This window comes from Sciurus carolinensis, chromosome 2, assembly GCF_902686445.1.
Source record: "Sciurus carolinensis chromosome 2, mSciCar1.2, whole genome shotgun sequence".
Classification (NCBI taxonomy): Eukaryota; Metazoa; Chordata; class Mammalia; order Rodentia; family Sciuridae; genus Sciurus; species Sciurus carolinensis.
The window spans coordinates 190,546,865-190,566,643 of record NC_062214.1 but is presented as its reverse complement, the minus strand read 5'-3'; the positions used below and the strand labels follow the sequence as shown (position 1 = coordinate 190,566,643).

The following is a 19,779-nucleotide window of genomic DNA, read 5'->3' as shown; positions in this document are numbered from 1 at the left end:
GACTCTGCAGGTCCTGGGTTTAAGTAGCTTGGCAGCGTCACCAAGGAAAGAGGAAGAGGTGGGGTGTTGGTAAGGATGGCGGCCACGGGCCTCCGGGTCTTAGGCCGCATGAGGTGGGGCGAGGACAGAGGTGTGGAGAACGACGGAGGCCTCAGTGCCCAGAGCCAGTCCAGGGGCCTTGGCAGCTGCTTGGGCCAGGCTCCCTCGCTGTGCAGGCCTCTCTGCTATGCACATCTTTGCTCGGTTATTTCAAATTAAAGAGTTTTAAGTGTTCAATGGCGCGTGAGATTTCCCATGTAAAACACGTGAGTGGGGACTAATCTGCCTGGACTACAGGTCTGGAGAGTGTCCCAGGATTTTGTTCCCTGTCCACTCTGAGTTCCAGCTGGTTGCAAGCTGAGATTTGAAAGTGGGCGGGAGCCTCCCTGGGCTCTTCATGGGCAGATGTGGCCACAGACAGGCCGGGCGATGCCTGGGCCTCTAGTCTGTCAGCCTCCCAGCTCCTGCTCCCCAGCTGGGAGCCTGTGGAGCAGAGGTGGCCGGCCCCAAGCTCCCTGCTGCTCAGCTTTGCAGTCCACATAGCTGACCAGCACCACCTTGATGTCCGGGCTCAGCCGGCTGACCAAATCCACCATCTCGCCGTGGGTTTCCTTCTTAAAGTGGTTGTTGATGAGCTGGGTTGTGCCCTCGATGTCTCTGAAGTTGGGGTGGAAGAGCCCAGGGCCGTAGAAGCTGCAGTGGCATTCGGGAACCCAGGAGTGGCGGCAGGTCACGGCTCAGGCGCAGAGCGCTGCCCACGCGCACTTCAGCCTGCAGCTTGGGAGGCCTAGTGTGCTCAGCAGCTGACTGAAGCCCAGGTGCACGCGGGGCGTGGGCAGCGTGGTGACGTGGAGGGTCAGGCCCGCCAGCATCTCCGCGCAGCTGTGCCTGTGGCCTCCCAGGGAGGGCACAGTGAGGCGGCCGAGATGCTCAGCAGGGAGATGCTCCCCGGAGGCTTCCAGAAGTGAGCAGAAGGTGGAGGCGGAGGGCAAGTCGTGTGGCCATGGGCACCTGAGGCTGGGGGAGCCCTCCTCCGTCCCTGGAACCCCATGATGGGAGCATGGGTGTGACCTGGTGGCCCGGCTGACCGAGAGTCCAGCCAGGAGTCCAGCCAGAAGGGGCAGGCAGTGGCCAGGACGCATGCTCGGCCTCTCAGATCTGCAGGAGGAGAGCAAAGTCCAGAACATCCCTGCAGACGCCCAGGCCTGCTCAGCAGAGGTGAGCGCTGCCCTCTACCCCTGCACAGGGTTGCCAAGGCAAGGGGACACCCGGCCCCCTCCAGGTGAGTGGGACACACATGGTGACACTGCCTTAGACCCCAGAGCACACTCCTGGCACTAGACTCCCACTCTCACTTCAGAGGGGGAAACGGAGGCCCCAAGGTGACTTCACCAAGTCACCAACCAGGAGACTCCCAGCTGGGCCCCAGGTGTCCAGCCTCCTCCGGGAGCTGCTGCCATGCTGCTCCTTCCCGTGCTTGTCACAGGCTACGGCCCCTGTCGCGCTCTTCCAGCATCCGCCAGGGGGAGGTGGGTAGAGAGGTCTTCCCGTCATCACTGCCCAGAGGAGAAAGCCACGCGCGGTGACCTGTGAGCTGAGCCACAGGACTCCTCCCCTCCCCACGACAAGCTTGACCTGCCCAAGACCGGCTGCTCCATTTTCTCCACCAAATCTGTTCTTGATTCAGCAAATGACCAACAACCACCAGCTTCTCAGACCAAACACCCGGCGGCCACCCGGACGTCTCTCTGGCCTTCCGCCCACCCTGCACCCTCTCCCCACCAGCACGTCCTGGAGGCTCTTCCTGGGACCCCCACATCCCCTGACACCAGCATCCTCAGCCACGTTGCCACACCCGTCCCTCAACCAGGGTTCAGAAACCTTCCCGTATAGGGTCAGAGGTCCTAGCCATGGCTTTGCGGGCTCAGTCTCGGCTGCACCGTGGCTGCAGGGAAGTAGGCAGAGAAGTTGCTCGTAGGTGGTCAGGGCTGGGTTCCAGCAAGACGAGTGGTGGACCCTGAAATCTGAATTTCAAATAATTTTCAGATGTCACAGATATTGTTCATCTGTTGGTACTTTCAACCATTTACACTCTTACATTGACATTTTAAGTTTACGACTTACATTTTAAACTTGCATGTAGGGATTTTGTGCTCACACTACATCTTGCACTCTTGGCTCATGGGTGGTGGGCCCCATTTGGCCCAATCCCACCTTGCTGACCTTGACCTAGACCAGTAGCTCCCAATGCTCTTCCTCCTGTTTCCCCCCGCGGCAGTGGAGGGATCGTTTAAACCACACCTGGGACCCCCACTCACTGCTCAGCACCCCGCTAACACCATATACTCTGTGACTCTCAATGAGATTTCCCAGAATCCCCCACTGGCATGAGCTCACCGCCTGCACCGGGACCTGATGCTGCCCTGAGCTAGCTGTGTGGGAGACCTTGGGCGCTGGGTGCCACCTGCCCAGCAGCTCAGCAAGGAGGGGGGGCATGAGCCGGCAGGGCTCCTTCTAGCCTTGGTGTTTCTCATGTCTAGCGAGGTGACTATTTGCCCAGGACTTCCCAGGCTCAGCACGGAGGCCACATGACCTGGTGAGCTCTCAGTCTTGACCAGCCGGGACCATTGGTCACTCCCCTTCCAGTTTCCACCAGCTCCATGGCCTCTGGATTACTCACAGCACACTCAGTCCTGCAGTGGCCGCGAGGTGGTCATCTGGCCGCAGGGGTGACTTGTCAAGCTCGGGACTGGAAAAGGAGGCCCTGTCCGGACGCCTCCTGCCTCCCCCACCTGCCAATCATTAACACACCGACGCCTGGGTCTCCACACAGGGAAACCTCATGGGAAGATGGCCGTCTGCCTCCTCAGGGAACGTGCCCACCCTCCCAGGGGACCTGAGGTTGGCAAGGCCCAGGGGAAACCGGGGAGGGTCTAGCCTCCACCTGGCCTTCACTTACTGTGTGAACGTCAGCTGGTTCATCTCCCTCTCTGGGTTTCAGCTGCCCACCTCCCCCTTCAAAATGAGGGCTGCACAGGAGCAGGGGCAGCAAACCCCAGTGTCCCATGAGCCAGGTGAGGACTTGCAGGGTGACACAGTGAGGAACGGGGCCGTGGAACTGGGAAGAGCCAGCGTGCAGGCCAGGCAGGACCCCTCTGTGGGCGGGACCCTGCCCACAGCCTCCACTAGCAACCTGGACGACGGCATTTCTGAGGTTGGAGCCCAAGCGCAGGGCTTCCCAGGAGAGGTGGCGTGGAGTGACCAGACCCTTCTTTGGCTGGGAATCCACCTGGCACACTCCCTTTTCAACGATGGAGACGGAGCCTGCCATTTCTCCAGGAATCGAGTCTCTGCACCTCAGAGCCCTCGGTGGGCGGCCTTTCCTCAGGCCATTTGGGGGAGGACCACAGAGAGTGAGGTGGCCCTCATTGCAGGACAAAGGTGGCCGTTCAGGCTCCCTGGCAGGTGATCTCAACGTGTTTCCCGGCACCAGAGGCCTTCACACAAGCCCCATGCGCACATCAAGCCCCGGCCTCTGCTGTGGCGGAGCTGGCTGGAGCTCCGCCCTGGCCCAGCGGGCAGGGGTCCACGGGAGAGCAGGCTGGGGTCCACAGAACATGCACTGCTGGGCAGGAGGCACGCAGCGCCCACAGGACATGGACAGCAGGACAGAAGCCCTGTCAGGCAGAGGGAGGCCAGCTCTCAGTCCCCACCTCCCACACACTGGGAGCGCTCCTCTTGTCCCAGTCTACGCCCGAGGACACCAAAGCCCGGAAGCGCTCACCCGAGGCGGGAGTTGGGAGCTGCCCAGGGCTGGAGAGATGTGCACTCTTCCAGCACCGCGGCTGCTCTGCCGGGACCACTCCTCATTACACTGGGACGGCAGCTCCAGGTTTGTTCCCTGCAGTGTCCCAAGGGCAGGATAGGATGTGGCTCATGTAAAGTGTTCTGTCAGCACTCATGGGACGCTTGTTCTAGGTCTCAGTAATGTGAAAATAAATCATGCCCTTCACCAAAGTCCACCCCGGGGGTTTTGCTTCCAAGTTCTGGCTCCTGCAGGGAGAGAGGGGCTGATGCAGGATTCCAGGACCGGGGGTGGACTGGGCTGCAGCCCAAGGGATGGGCAGCATGTCCCCGCTGTGAGCACACAGTCTGCCCTTTGCTTCCTGGCACCTGCCCCTGGGACGCTCAGGACAGAGTCTGAGCTTTGGGATCAGACACACTTCCTTCCCCCGACTTTGGCAAATCACTCCACCTTGGCTTCTTCATCTGTCAGGTTAGGGACAATCACCTCTACTGGGGGAGGCTGGCACGACGCCAGGGGTGGCAGCCTGCAATGTGCTGAGCCCCCAACTGGCTCAGGTCCTTCCCTCCTGGTTCCAGCAGGGCTGGAGAGCCACGCTGCTGCTGGTACTGAGTCCTGCTCCCTGCTGGGTAAGTTATTTTGCCTTGGTGTCCTCCTCTGTAAACTCTGGGTGCTCATTGTCCCTACATCTCAGGGTTGTCATGAGGGTCAGGAAATCACCATCCTCAGGTGCTTAATGTGAGCGGGAGTCCGTCATCATCTATTCCAGATGGTTTTACACCAGTCCTATCCTAAGGAGCGAATGTGGCTGAAGCAGAGTTCCTAAACTTTGGGCTGTGGTCCTCTAGACAATCCCAAGATAGCTTTGGACTCTCCCTGAAATATGCACAATCTGACCACTGAGGGACAGGGGGCATTCCTGAATTCCACAACAACTGGGCAACCCCTCCGTGCTGGGCAGTTACTTCCTCCCACAAGGAGCAGACCCATGGGACTAAAGGTGTGAAAGGCTTCAGCCCTGGCTGGGAGCCCCTGACTCCATGGTGGAGGGCAGGTGCTGCTGTCCTGGGCGCAGGGCAGACTGGGCTCAGCCCCTCACTGTGGGCTCAGTCCTGCCCCACAGCCTAGCTGCTTCTCAGCCTGAGGCCTCTGGGAGGGCTGGGGCATGGGTCAGCCTCTGTGTCACATCTGGAAGGTTGATGGGTTCTCCTCAATCCTCTGTGAGGTGCAAGAGGACAAGGACTCCTGCCTTGTCACATCTGCCCCTCCACATCAGGGTCTGGCCTGGGGAAGATGCCTAGAAGCCTTGAGCAATGGCTGAGCTACAGAAAGACTTCGCAGGCTCTCCGGGAAGTGGCAGGCTTCCTGTCCACAGTGCAGGTTCAGGTCAGGGAAAGGAGCTGTCTGAGCAGCGAGACCAGGTCAGAGGTGGCCTGGGCCTTTGATCTCTGCTGCTGGACCTGCCACTGTGCCAAGTGGGGCTGCACAGTACCCCTGCACTGCCCCTGCACTGTGCCACACCCATGGACCCAGGGACAGATACAAACAGCCTATGAGACCCCAGAGGCAGCTGTGAAACTTAGGGACAGTTTACTTTTTCCTGGGACAATTTTCCCCAAAATGTTGCCCTGAACTCTTTCAAAAGAGGATCCTTGTGAAAAGCAAAGCATCACAGTCTTTTCCCCGAGCCTCTTGACTCAGAGTCATGGTGGGGATCCAGGACTCTGAACTTGAGACTCAAGTGGAACTTGAGAACCACCTGCTCCCTGTAGTCCCTGCATTTCGACATTTCACCACCAGGGGGCGTGCCCATGGCCCGCCTCAGGAGCATCTCCTGGCCAGTGGGTACCCTGAGGTTTTTCCAGGGTTTTGTGTGCAAAGCATGGTTTTGTGTGTGGGAGAGCTCACCTGTCTCCGGCCACTCTTCTGTCTCATGTAGGCAAGTAACTCTTACAGAGAGGGGCAGAATTTGCCCAGGCGGGTTCTCAGGGAAGCTAGATGCATAAAGGCACACAGCTCTGTCCACACCACGGACGCCCCCTCTCTGAGCTCAGATCTCCCTCCTGCAGGCAGGAGGGGAAGAGAAAGCGTCCAGCGGGGTCAGGGAGGAGGTGGCCTCAGCAGCAGCCTGTGTTCACTGTAGCTCTCAGCTCTTTGCTGAGCTCTGCAAGCTCACTGGCCAGGCAGGGAGGGTCACCTGCATCTGATCTGAGCCAGGACTCAGGAGGCAGGACCCACTGCAGTGGTGGTTCTCCTGAGGAAGGAACCTCTGAGCAGCAGGAGGGAGCTGCCAGGGGAAGGTGGGGGATTGGGGAGGGGAACAATATGTTCAAACGTCCTGCAGAGTGCAGCCGGGACTGAGCTCAGGCGGTGCCTGGGTCCAGGTGTGCAGGGAAGGGTGGTGGGAGAGGAAGGAGGCAGGCCTGAGACCCAGGCGGAACCACCTGGACCCCAGGCAGCAGTGGTGGCAACTGAGGCCACCCCAGGCAAGACCAGCAGCCACTGAGCAAGAGGTGGAAAGGGCGGCAGGAGCAGCTTCCCGGAGGAGATGGCCTTGGGTTGAGCCCAGTGTGGTTTGCTTGCCATGTGGTTCGATTCTGTCCATGCAGAGCAATTACCATGCATGTTTTCTGTCTGACCCCAGGCAGGTTATTTGAGAAGGTGAAAGGCCCTGAACCGCAGTCAGGGCAGGATGGGGTCTCGGCTCCCAGGGCAGCCTGTCCTCCAGGCCCACCTGCCTCCCTCCCAGGATCTCCTGGGTGCTCCACGGGTTCAGAGCAGCTGCAGACTCAGTGCAGCCGGACACACCGCCAGGCTCCGGGCACTCTCCCTGCCTCCTGCCACCCCTGCCTCAACCCAGAGCCTCCTGCCTGTGAGCCTCTAAGCTGGAGTGGCTGCGGGAACAAGCGTGGGGAGAACGGGGAGAACCCAGGGGTCCCACGGGCTCCAGCGACCATCTGATTCTGTTATTTGATTCTGACCTTGGACAGGTTTTCACCTCATCCCTCCCTGGGCCCCAGTCCCACATCTGGGTCTGCTGAGAGTGTTATGGGGCGCAAATTAAGAACAGACCATTCACCACTGAGAAGTCCAAACTTGAGAGTCTTTATTAAGCTGGCCAGCTGACTGTCTCACACAATGCCCCAAAAAATGGCTATTGGGAGAACAGCCCTGACCACAGGGTTGTAGGGGTTTTTATACCAAAAATCACATCAATCATAAGTGTCTTTTGCTATGATTTAAAATTACAAACTAACATCATGAGATCATCGACAGAGGGGGAAGTGGGTCAAACTGACCCTTACCTAGGTACAAACTAAAGAATGGTTGCTGACATCCACACAATTACCGTTTACATGGTACATTGGTTACTACATAGGAGTTGCCATTGTATATTATTAAACATGTCACACTAAGTAACTGATGATGGGCACAGAGGCGGGGTGTTCCCAAGGGAGAGGCTTATCTCCTACATAACATGGAGTCTCAGAGCAAAATGGAGTCTGTTTAGTCATTTCCCTTAGAGTCTGGCCTAGAACATTCTCATGGAGTCAGATTTGTCAGCCCATTACATTCCCCACTGGTTTTTTGTACATAATCAAATCATTGATTCCTGACATAGTCCAAGCAAGAGAAAAACATGTTTAACATTTTTTCAGCCTTATCTTTAGATGGTGGTTGGGGTCTCTGAGGGCTATCCATTTTTCTGTTGTCTTGACTCAGATGTGATCAGTCCATGTTGTGAGTAAGGTCTCTTCCATTTCAGCTGGGTGTTAGTCCTTTCTGGAACAATTTGATGTAGACATAGTCTTCTGATTGAAATGAGTGTTGGAAATCAGTGGTCTCTTGGGGCTGGTTCTCTCATAAGTTGAGCCTGTTGGAGAGACTTAACAGGTTAGAACAGGAGCAGGTTCTTGGTAAGGGTGGAGGAAGGGCTCTGAAAGCATGAACATTTTAATCTCTCAGAGGTCATTTTGCCTCCAACTTTCTGGACCCAAACTGGCCCTTATTTTTGTGATTTAATCTAATTTACCTATATTGACTGTCTTTTAAAAATTTTATTAGTACCCCTCTAATTTTAGGCACTTTTTACTGCTGTAAGGAAAAAGTGCAATGCTGCTCTTGCTGCTTCGAGCTGAGAGGGAGTGATGTGGGGTGGGACAAGCAGTTAAAAGTTCCTTTCTAGGGGTAAAAGTCTTGTTCTATGAAAGAAACAAAAAACATGAGTACAAAATAAATAGCATCTGGAACGTGTCAATGAATATCATGAAGCTGATGGAAATTAATAATCTCTTACCAGGAGGTGGAAGAGCTGAGAGGTTGTTCCCATAAAAAGGCCTAACAAAGTTTAACAAGGCTGGAGAGGATAAGGAGTTTTCAGGAATGTAATCTTAACACTGCAGGAGTTATCAGGAATGTAAACACAACATTTAGTTAAGTTACTTACTGTCATCTGATTTTTGTAAAATATCTTTTTATTGGCATGATCTCTTTGTTTAGTAGAGATCCCTTTACTTTTGTTACTTAGGGTTAGAGAATCATACTAACAAACATGATTAAGTCTACCTATATCAGTGGTTAGGATGATCTGCAGGCCTTAAACTGACTAAAATCTTGTAACTCTGGCAGTTTCTCTTGATAATTATCAGGCATTTTTATCTAAGAATATTTTTTGTTACCTCCAGTTTTATTTATTTTGGGGGCTAACACAGTGTACATCTTAAGTTACATGAAAATAACTATTGTTTTAAGGAATGACTGTGTTTTGGTTTTAACTATTCTGCTAGGTGTTTAAGACCAAGCTTGTCAAATTGACCTTGTTCCTATCTGCTTTTAAGAGTCAGCTGAGTTCCCACAGGGCTCACTCTTAGGGAACTTGAGAGCAGCTTCTTAGCTCCTTTAGTGCCATTCACCTGGTAGGGTCTCCTTGATGAGGTGGCTTCCTTTGGAAGCATTAGGGATGGTTCCCTTTTCCAAGGACCCTCCTCTGCAGCAGGTGCACTAATTGGCTTCTTATTCTCTAGAGGTCACATCAGTCTCCCTGATCGGAAGGTTGTGTGGCCCAGAGTTGCAAAGCTCCTTAGAGAAGTTCTCTTGTTCCCTCGGTTTAGGCTGACTCTGAGGGCAAGAGCCAAATATTGATTCTATTGACACCTTTATTTTAATCTCAATCTTTTAAGTTTTGATCTTAAACATCCAGCAAGTCAGTTTCACCAGTCATTCAGTAAGAGTACTGGGTTTTAACTTTAATGTCTATGACTTTATAGTTATTTACCAACTTTTATTAAACTGGGGTCTACGTTATCTGTCCTATAGGTGATGGCTTATTATCTCAAATTAATTTAGATTGTTCTTGAAGCAGTACCTCTGTAAAACATTAATCAGTCAACAGTTACAGAGTTTACAAGGAAAATACAAAATGGAATTCAAAGAAAGCTGAGAGAGCTTTGAACTTTCCTTTTGTGTAGTAAAGTGGCAAAATGTTTTCCTGATTCATGATATTAACTTTTAAACAGATCAGGCTCTCATTATCTTTTAGAAATACATTTACATTTTTATCCCAGTGCAGAAGGCAACATAAGGTTCAGGTCCAGTTACAGAACACTAAATGATATAAATAAATCCCCAATAAAATTTCTTATTCTGATAAGTTTAAAATTACCATTACAACTTCAGGTTGGAGAACATCATCTTGATAAAATGTTCTTTTAAAAGTTTTAAAGACTTGTATACCTGGAAGATATGAACACATTTAATATATAAAAAAGAGTAAAGAAAATTTAGACTTTGTAATGTAGTACAATACTCTAAAATAAGAGTTGCTGTTTAACCAGAATTGTACAAACCCCCAATTTTTAAGACTAGCTGTTCTAGAGAATAAAACTTAACAGATACAATGTTAAGAGTAAATTAATGTTTTAAGAATTATCAGTCATTTCAGCATATAGACTGAACTTTTGTTTATATCAGTACATTAATATTTGACCTTAGGAAAAACCTTGAATAGTTTTAACTGTTGTGTTACTTACATATACACATAAACCTTTTAAAATTTGCTCATAATTAACATTTTTAATCACTTAATTAGACACTCTTGTTGTTTACTTAGATGTATTACAGCCTTATTTTATCACATAAAGACTTTTTATCTAGAAACATTTTATTAAATATATTTTATATCTAAAACCTTGTAATATTTTAATCTGTTGATCCCCTTTTTAAAATTTATATCCTGAAACAACCCTTATAAATTTCTGAATTCAGATCAATTACTCCATTTTAATCCGGTGAAATACGTTGTTACTTATAGAACTCTATTTAAATACAGTTGAAACTTTTGGACCCTTTATATAGAATAATACCTGTTAAGACTTTTAGTAATCATGTTTTTGGTGATAACATAAAGTAAATTTAAATCCTTTTTTTATTTACCAATTTATGAAAACACCAAAAATATTTTAAGTATGTTACCTGTGGAATTTAAGGAGTTAAGAGTATTTGTTATATTTAACAGTTAGCATTTTAACTTTCTAAACCAATCAGATGTCTCTAACAAACACATCCATGATCAATCCCATATATGTTAAATCTAATTTAGTTATTTTTTAAAAGCCAAGATATCAGAGAATTGTATTGAGCCATATCAGTCATTTCTTTCCTGTTGAAGAAAAATCTAGAAACAATGAATGTTAGACATTTTATAAAATTAACATTTTATTTATTTTTTTGACCACCTGGAAACAAAACTGTGTTAGTAACTTGAAAGCCATACTTTTGTTTACCCAATTTAAAAACCTTTTAAATCATGTAAATCAAAAGTATTTGGATCTATTTTTTTTTATTTTAATTTTAATTTTTGAGCTCACATGTCAATTTTGGTACCAAATATATGTAGACATAACATAAACAATACACCAGTGTACATATACATAAAATAAACAGATGGACAAAGACCTTATAGCTTATTTTTAAAAACCCACTAGACTGAGAGTTAACCCTTGTAAACTGACCTCTGAATGAAACAGAGCATTAAGAAAACTTTATAGTTAGATAAAATAGGTCTGATCAAAAATTAACCTAGGCACACCAGATCGAAATTATAAACTCAAAAAAATAGAACTTTAAAAGTTTTTTTGTCCTCCATCCTGAGATGTAAAAGAATTAAGAGAGACAAAGGTTATGCCCTGTCCCTTCCTGAAGGAGTTTCCCGAAGAGACAGCAAGGGAGCTGCTTCCATTGGTCTCCTGGGAGAGCCCCCTCAGGTTGGGGTCTTGTTTTAAACCGGTTTTTCTGGTCTCCTGGATAGCAGCCATCAAAATTTTAGCCTGGCATTTTGGTGGACCAACTCCAATAGTTGGAAGTTCCTATTGGCAGCAGTTTACATTTTAATGTAAGCTTCAGCGAACATGGCTAAAAACATTTTTAACCATTTTTTTTACCCAAAGTTGATTATAAAACATTTGATCAGGATGTTCAGGCTTCCCAAAGACAATTTGGTGATCCCCTGAGGGGGCCATCTGACCTCAAAATTTGGTCATTCTCTCTCACAGAATTTAGAGAGAGAAAAGACATCGCAGCGGGTTCCGTGGTCACTGGCTCTCTTCTGGAATTCCTGGAAATTAGTTAACATGCACTGGAGGGGAGCACATGACTGACATGAGGGAGACTGACCCAGGCTTACACTTAAAGGCAACAAAAAGCAGAAAAGGAAGAACACAGAACAGATAAAACACCAAAGACACGGACAAGTGGCCACTCCAGATTCCAGACCAGAGGAACTGAGCAACGTCTTGCCAGCCCCGGACTCGGGACGTAATGCTGCGTCCAGCCTTCCTCAGAGTCCCCAGATGCGGATCCGCCAGAAACAGACTTACTGGTCCCCCAGGGGTGCAGAAACAGGTGACTCTCTCGGAGAATTTAGTTCAGTCCTGGGTGGGGCTCCACAGACCATGCAGCCTGGGGCTGAGGAACGTCTCTCAGAGGCCTTCCCCTGGGAGCAACGCTGTGGCCTCTCCGCAGGAGTTCCCAGGTCAGTGGTGAGCGGTGGTTACCCACCAGGCAGTGAGGATCTCTCTGGGGCCTCCAAATGTTATGGGGCGCAACTTAAGAACAGACCAATCACCACTGAAGTCCGAATTTGAGTCCGAATTTGAGAGTCTCTATTAAGCTGGCCAGCTGACTGTCTCACACAATGCCCCAAAAAATGGCTATTGGGAGAACAGCCCCGACCACAGGGTTGTAGGGGTTTTTATACCAAAAATCACATCAATCATAAGTGTCTGTTGCTATGATTTAAAATTACAAACTAACATCATGAGATCATCGACAGAGGGGGAAGTGGGTCAAACTGACCCTCACCTAGGTACAAACTAAAGAATGGTTGCTGACATCCACACAATTACCATTTACATGGTACATTGGTTACTACATAAGAGTTGCCATTGTATATTATTAAACATGTCACACCAAGTAACTGATGATGGGCACAGAGGCGGGGTGTTCCCAAGGGAGAGGCTTATCTCCTACATAACATGGAGTCTCAGAGCAAAATGGAGTCTGTTTAGTCATTTCCCTTAGAGTCTGGCCTATAACATTCTCATGGAGTCAGATTTGTCAGCCCATCACAAGAGAAGACCCAGGGCCCCTTCCTTCGGTGCTGGGGCTGGTTCAAACCATGCTTGGGAATCCTCACCCCCCACTCCAAGCCACTGTAGACCCCCACCTGGCCGCCTTCCCTGGCTCTCTCAATCCATTGTGGAACCAGCCTGAGCAAGCAGGCCTGCTCTCCCCAGAAACCCTCCTAGGTAGGTACGAGGCTTGGTCCTCGTCTCGGGGGGCTCGCATGGTGTCATTTATCTTGACCTTCAAACCTAACTTTGGGGAGGAGTCTCTCTTGTCTCAGTTCAACCATCTCCTCCAGGATCTGCACCTGATACAGTGGTCAGTCCCCGAGTGCTGGCCAGCCCTGTGCCTTTCCCCCCAGGCTGGAGCTGGTGACTCAGTTGAAAAGCAGACCGATGAGTCCCTGTCCTGGGAAGCAGAATTTGGAAGTGGGAGGAACAGTGGTTGTATGTGCTGAGCTGAGGCCGCAGCAGAGCCTGGGAAGGTGGCCCACAGACTCCTGCAGCCGGCCCCCAGTTGTCTTCCCTGGGTCCCTGGGTTTCATGCTTCATGAGTCTCCCCGGTAGCCATGCTAAAAATTCTCTTGCTCGTTTATTTAAGCAATTCAAAGTGTGTCGCCGACTCTGGTTGCAACCACAAGCAGTGTGACTTGCATCGTTTCCGGCACCTTTTACAAATCATGAAACGAAGTTGGGTTAAGCCATGCCTCAGTTTTGTCCTTTGTATTTATTTGCTCAGCAAAACCTTCCTTGACCACTTGCCCAGCCATCAGGTGTAGACTCTGTGTGAATAATTGTAATCCTCTAATTACTGGCACCAGGCAAGGCCCTGGTCCTTTCACTGGGGCCTGAGACGGGACTGGTTCTGTGGAGGGTGAACTACGTCTCCGAAGGTTTTCTCCTCCACCCACCAACAGGTGGAGGCTATTTCCCTCCCTCCAAGTCTGGACATCCCCTAGGCTTGGCCGAATGATACGGGGTGGAAGGAATGCTGGGTAAAGTCCCAGGGGGAACCTGAGATCTGCAGCTGGAACCCTTCTTGGAAACCAGCGGCTACATAAGAAGCCTGAATACCCTGGGGCCACCACTGGGGAGCAAGCCCAGGCTGACCAGATGGAGAAAGAGCCAGACACACAGGAAGGCTTCACAAAGCCCAACAGCCCAGCCACCTGAATCAGCCGGTGCTGGACACCAGGCCGCCCCGGCGGAGCAGAACCGGCTGAGCCCAGCCTGAACTCCCGACCGGCTGACGCTGAGCACGGAAGGTCCTTGTTTTCAGGCACTGAGGTTGGAGTCACTTGTTACAAGCAATGGATTCTGCAATCAGTCCCAGAATTGAAAAGCCTTTTAAATGGCTATTCTGCTTCCCTTTTCTTTTTGAAGAACTCCAAAGCAAGTCCACCTGACAGCTGCTAAGCAGCCCAGTGTCACATCTGGATCTACGATGTTCCCACGGATGGAAGAGGAAGCTGAGGTCTGTGGTAAAGCATGGGGCATCTATCTATCACCAGCTGTTGACGGGTGTCGACCCTGTGGCAGGTCGTGTTCCAGTCTCTGGAAACAGGCTGAGCAGGGCAGTGGAACTGAGCCCTCATCAACTTTCCATCAGGATGGTGGCTCACACAGGAAGCAAGGGGATGAAGAGTGACCGGGGCAGGCGGGCAGGGAAGTCCAGTCAGCGCCCGTGGCATTTGAACCAAGACTGCAGGAGAGACAAGCTAGAGGAGCCAGTGTGGCCAGACGCTCCGGGAAGATGCCAGTTGCCCAGGCCACGCAGGAAGTCAGGGCTGAGGCAGGCGCAGGCGCACGTGAGGAACACCAGCTGACGAGAGGAGGCAGGCGCGGCTCCCCTGTAAGCAGCTTCCGTTGCTGGAGACGTGGCGAAGGAAGCGCCGTTCCCTCTGCAGCACTGTGGAAACTGCAAAGAGGAGACCAGCCGGGGAGAGGCGGGGAGGTGGGTGACCTCTGTCAGACGTGCAGGTGGGACACCAGGGGACAGATGAGCTGACCATTGTGCAGAGTCAAAGTGACCGCGCCACCTTGGAGATGGCGGTAGGGTACTCCTGCTGAGAGACTTATTGTGTTAGGTTTTCAAAACAGCCAAGGACTTCAGGAGGGTCACTCAAACGTCAGACTTGGACTTGGTGGGTTGTGATTCATCAGGGGACAGAAGCTGTTCACAAGGTGTGTCCCTCTCAGCTGGAGGCAGGAGGGAAGCCCCTCCCAGCCTGGCTGGTCTTGTCAGTCCGCCCAACCGGGGACATGCTCGGTGGGAACAGGGGGTCCTGGCAACCCTGAGAGAGGGGGGGCCCGTGAGAAGGCAGGATCGTGGCCAGGGAGCAGGAAGGGCTCCTGTTCCACGGCCGCCAAGGCTGACCTGGGAATGGAGGTCAGGAGGCCTGGGTTCCACTTCCCAGGGGCCATCAGCAACTTATCCCTCTGGACCTCGGTTTCCCTTTCTGTGAATGGAATCTGTTGGAGAAGTTGCAACTGGACCATCTCAGGACAGGTTGTTAACATGACCATGAGGCCAGTCACCAGGTGGCCACCTCCCCAGGACCAGGTGTACCCACAGTACCAGGGGCCGCACTCACTGTGTGGTAGACAGTGAATACTGGAGGGGAAGATGAGCCCCTTGCCTGATCCAGCAACTCCAGCGGATCTCCTGGTTGTTCCAAGGAAGTTAGAAATTTAAAAGCTTTAAAATATAAACTATCCCAATTTTCAAATATGAGTCCCTAATTTCATTTAAAAAATGTACCTGCCAGGCAGTGCTTGTTTGGCAAAAAGACCTTCACCATCTTCCTGGCTCTGCCTTCTTGGGAGGACCAAACTGGTGTGGTACCATAAAGGATTTGAAGCAGCTTTGGGACCTCATTTAAATTTCAAAGTTTTACATTTAAAAATCAGACTCAGGCAATTAGGAAAAATGTAAATTAAATCAGAATGCTGATCAAAGCGATTATTTAAAAGAAGAACAGAGTCGGAGGAGCTGCCCGGCCTGAGTCCATGACGTGACTGTGAAGCCACAGTCGGAAGCCACAAATCGGAAAGCCAGAGCTGGAAGGCCGTGTGTCCATCCACAAGCTGCAAGGATTCGCAAGGCCATTTGCCTCTAAGCTTCCGAGAGACCAAAGTCAAAAGGGTGGTTCTCAGTGCTCATGCTGGAAACGGAAGGAAGCTTCTCTCTTGACGTCTGTGACCGGCCAGCTGCACACCCAACCCTCCTGCTTCTGGGTGGGCACACTCAGAAGGATACAGCAGGGGACCTAGGGACAGCTCCTCCCTTGGGGCAGAGTCCTCCAAGGGCAGCATCCCTCCATCAGTGCTAGTGGGGAGAGCTGCTGTGTCCAGGGCCCAGTGGGTGGCCGTTGCTGCAGGGGAGCTTCCAGATTGCCGTGTGTCCTGCCCAGTGCATCCGGGTGAGACCGGGGTTGGGGGCAGCTGGGGACACAGGGCTGGGGCCTAGAAAGTGGCTTGGTTTGCTCCTGTCCTTCCCCTGCCTGGGAGGCTATCTCCTGCTCCTGCTGATGAGGGGCCAGCGTCCTCCTGCTCACCCCTGACCACCCTCCCCGCAGTGAGGCGGCCCTCTCCGGGCATCTTCTCACTCTGGACGGTGTGGGTCAAATTCAACTGAGTGCCTGCTTTTTCCTGTGGTTCGATTTAATCTGTACAGCAGCCCACCCTGCTTTTCCTACCCAGCATTGGACTGTGAGCCCCCCACCCCCCAACATTAACAGATCCTTCCAGATATCCTAAGATCCCCTCTTTGGGAACTGCCACTGTGAGCTTGGACAGTCCCCTATGGCTGGCCCATTCATTTACTTGTGAACACACTTTCAGCCTCGGGACACCATGCTGGGGGACATCCACAGCACGACCATCCCTGACTTCTTCCTCAGAACAGTGTCCTGGAAATGGGATTCTGGCTGTGATGCTGTGTTAGATTCCCTGGGTGCCACACAAGATGCTGCACGGAGAGACTGGAAACCACAGAACCTGTTCTCCCGGCGTTCTATGGCTTGTGGCCACGTCGCTGCGGTTTCAACCATCCTGCCCACAGTGCCCCTCCCGTAGGTCTCTCTGAGCTTGGCTCTTCTCTGCCTTTGTCCTAGTAGGACACCTGGCACAGGCTTCAGGGCCCACCAGGATTATCCAGGATGATCTCATCTTGAGGTATAATAAGTATGTCTATAAGGTTTTTCCCAAATAAGGTCCCAAGCACAGGTCCCAGGAATCAGGATGTGGACACACACTTTGGGGGGGGACAGCTCTCCAACCCACACCAGATTCCCGGCTGAGTGTTCTCTTGGAGAACCTTCCCCAGCCTTCACAGGCTGTCAGCGTGGACCAGAGAGCCGTTTCCCTTGCCTCCTGTCAATGGCCTCGGAAAGCCTTTGTTTCTCTGAGCTGCAGTTTCCCCTCAATTTGACTGGGGACAATCATCCCAGGTTCTCAGAGGGCCCAGGGAGATCAAGGGCTGAAATAAGAAGTGGGGACTCCTTCCCATCCATGCCAGGATGGCTCACCTTCAGAATCACCCAGAGCGGTTCACTCTGACCCCGCCAGGATCACACAGAGGCCTGAGATCCCACCTGGAGGACCTGCCAGTTGACAGGTCTTAAGGACAATGTGATGCCCATGTGGTCTGGGAATTCCAGGTCAGCTGGAGGGACCCACCCAGCTGCTCCACCAGGGAAACACAGTGTGCCCACAGGACACCAGGAAGTCCCAGGGTGGCAGACTGGCCCAAGAGAAGCCCAAGGCTATGGTTTCTAGGAAAGTCTTTTATTTAGATCTATGCAGTGGGCCCCCGTCTGCAGGTTCCTCATCTATGGCTTCCACCAACGGCAGAAAATATTGGTTAACAATATGTCTCTACTGAACATGTGTAGACTTTTTTTCTTATTATTATCCAATACAATATAAAATAGCAATACAATCTAATTCAATATACAATACGAGCATTTCTATAGTATTTACATTGTATCATAAATCATCTAGAAATGATTTCAAGCATTGGGAGGGCGGGTGCCTTACATCCTGTGTAAGCAACAGGAGCACAAGATTGGGGTATCCACGGGGGGTCTGGAACCATCCCCCATGCATGCTCAGGATCAGCTGCATTCAGAGCTGGACACTCAGACCCTCCGTCTCTACCCCCACCTCTACGTGTGTCCACACAGGAGTGTGCCTGGTTTGCATGTAGGTCTCTGCACACATTTCTCTGTAGCTGTTCAGTCTCTCCCTAGACATGGATGATTTATCCACATACAGATATGCACAGAGAGTCATGTGTGAACACAAGCACACACACACACACACACACACACACACACAGACAGGGAGAGGGGAGGCGGGGACTTAGGACTTCATAGAGACAGAATCCTAACAGGAAAGTCACTGGTAGATGGGCCTCCGGGGGTGTCAATCAGCCCTTGATGGGGCACTGAATTAGGGCCTGATGCACTGCTGTGGGTCACGTCATGTTTCGGGAGCTTCCCCGGGTGACACCAAGGCAGTCACTGGCACCCACGGACATAGAAGCACAGCGGTTTCCAGCTGGAGGGGCAGGTCAGACAGCAGACAGACGCCTCGGGCACCACCGGCCCTCCAGCCACGCGTGTTCTCGGGACGTCACAGCATCACACGGGGTCTTCTTAGACCAAAGTCCTTGCAGAGGGAGGGTGGGAGTCTCCATGGGGAGAGAGGGCCCTGGAAGGTCACTTTCTCCAGGAAGCGATTTTCAGAACCTGACGCTGCTTCTCTGTTGGCAGACGTTGGATTTGGGGCTCTCAGCAGACACCCTGGAACCTGGGAGCTCCACGTGCTTTGTTGATGGAGGAGCAGCACAGGGAGCAAGACTCAGGTAGGTCCTAGGGTTAAATTTAATTAACAGAGGGATTTAATCCTGTCCCTGTGCCAAGAAGCACTGGACAAAGTATATTCCTCCACAATCCACGGTCACGCAGGACTCCAAAGTGGAGGCCCCTGGGGAGAGGGACGCTTCAGACCTGCTCCTGGAGCCCCCATGACGATGCTCCTTCTTGCAGTTGGAGATGCTTCTTGGCCCAAGGATGGCATGTGCTGTCCCTGATGGTGGGAGCCTGGGCTGTGAAAATGGCCAGAATCAAAATGGCGTCACTTTTGTCAAATCGTAGGAAACACATCAAACGAAGCCAGGAGGAACTGAAAGAGGGGACCTCACGCCTGGTAACAAGGACCATCACCAAAGACTGACATGGCCTTGCTCAAAGGGTGCTGTGCCCTCACACCAAGACACTTGCACAAGGACAAGGACATCTGTCAGGCAACCCTGGGCGGACACCATCCTGGCTAGAGATTCTCATAACCAAAGATTATTGTTTCAAAGTGTCTCACATGATTCTCCTCATTTTGCCTTGAAAGTCTCACCCTCTCTGGATAGGCACGTAGTCACTCGCCTCACCCTCTCTGGATAGGCACGTAGTGCACGCACAACATCCACAGTCACACAGGGTGGGTTCCTGAACAGCCCGACCGTCCTTGAAGAAAATCCCTGTTTGTCCTTGAGGTGGACAGGATAGCACACAGGAATGCCAGGCCTCCAAGGGGGCATCTCATCTCTCCTTCCACGTCGCTCTGGCTCCAGCAGAGTCTGCTCAGGACTTTGAGTTGGCCAGGCCCGCCCCAGCTGGCCCCGCAGTGCGCTGTTCGCCTGCCCAGGGGCAGGTGGTTTATCCACCCGGGCCTCAGTTCCCATACCTGGAAGACAGGAACTGCCACTCCTACCGGGTTGTTCTGCAAATTCACGGGAAGAGGGGACCTCCACGAGGTTCAAGAGTCTTCAGGGTCTGCCTGAATCATGGCACGGGGTCCCTCTGGGACACGCGGCTGGTGGTGCACTGGTTGACGGCCGTGAAACTCAGTGCCTGCTGAAGCTCCAGTTTTGTCGCTCATGGGGTCTCTCCTCCCTGGCACACGTGGGGTCTCCAAGGACACATGAGTGACCACATACCTCTGTCTCCCTATTGGCTATGACCCTAACCCATAGGCAATCCGTTCCCTCTGTGGCTTCCACTGACTGGCCAGGCCTGAGCTTCCCTCCCCAGGGGCCCAGGGGTCTATGGGGGTTCAGGAAGCCCCTACCTTGTCCAGTGGCCAGCTGGCCAGTGGAAACCTTTCACTCCAGGAGGAACTGAGTGCACTAGCAGAAGCTGGTGAGGACCCAGAGCCACATGAGGCTGAGGGAGGAAGATGGAGGAAAGGCAGGTGTCCAGGCAGCAGGGTAGGGCCAGGGAGGGGCCCAGTCACCTTCAAGGCAGGACACTGGCT

At 51.8% G+C, this 19,779-nt stretch overlaps 1 long non-coding RNA gene across 2 annotated transcripts; it reads left to right on the top strand.

Annotated features, from left to right (window-relative positions):
- The first annotated feature begins 1,237 nt into the window (after positions 1-1,237).
- Positions 1,238-18,809, top strand: LOC124971836 (uncharacterized). Of its 2 annotated transcripts, none has more exons than XR_007106389.1 (3): positions 1,238-1,321; positions 18,243-18,334; positions 18,627-18,809. It is a non-coding gene; the product is annotated as an uncharacterized LOC124971836 (long non-coding RNA). The 2 variants fall into 2 exon arrangements; XR_007106378.1 differs by lacking the exon at positions 1,238-1,321 and adding an exon at positions 4,321-4,473.
- The last annotated feature ends 970 nt before the right edge of the window (positions 18,810-19,779 follow it).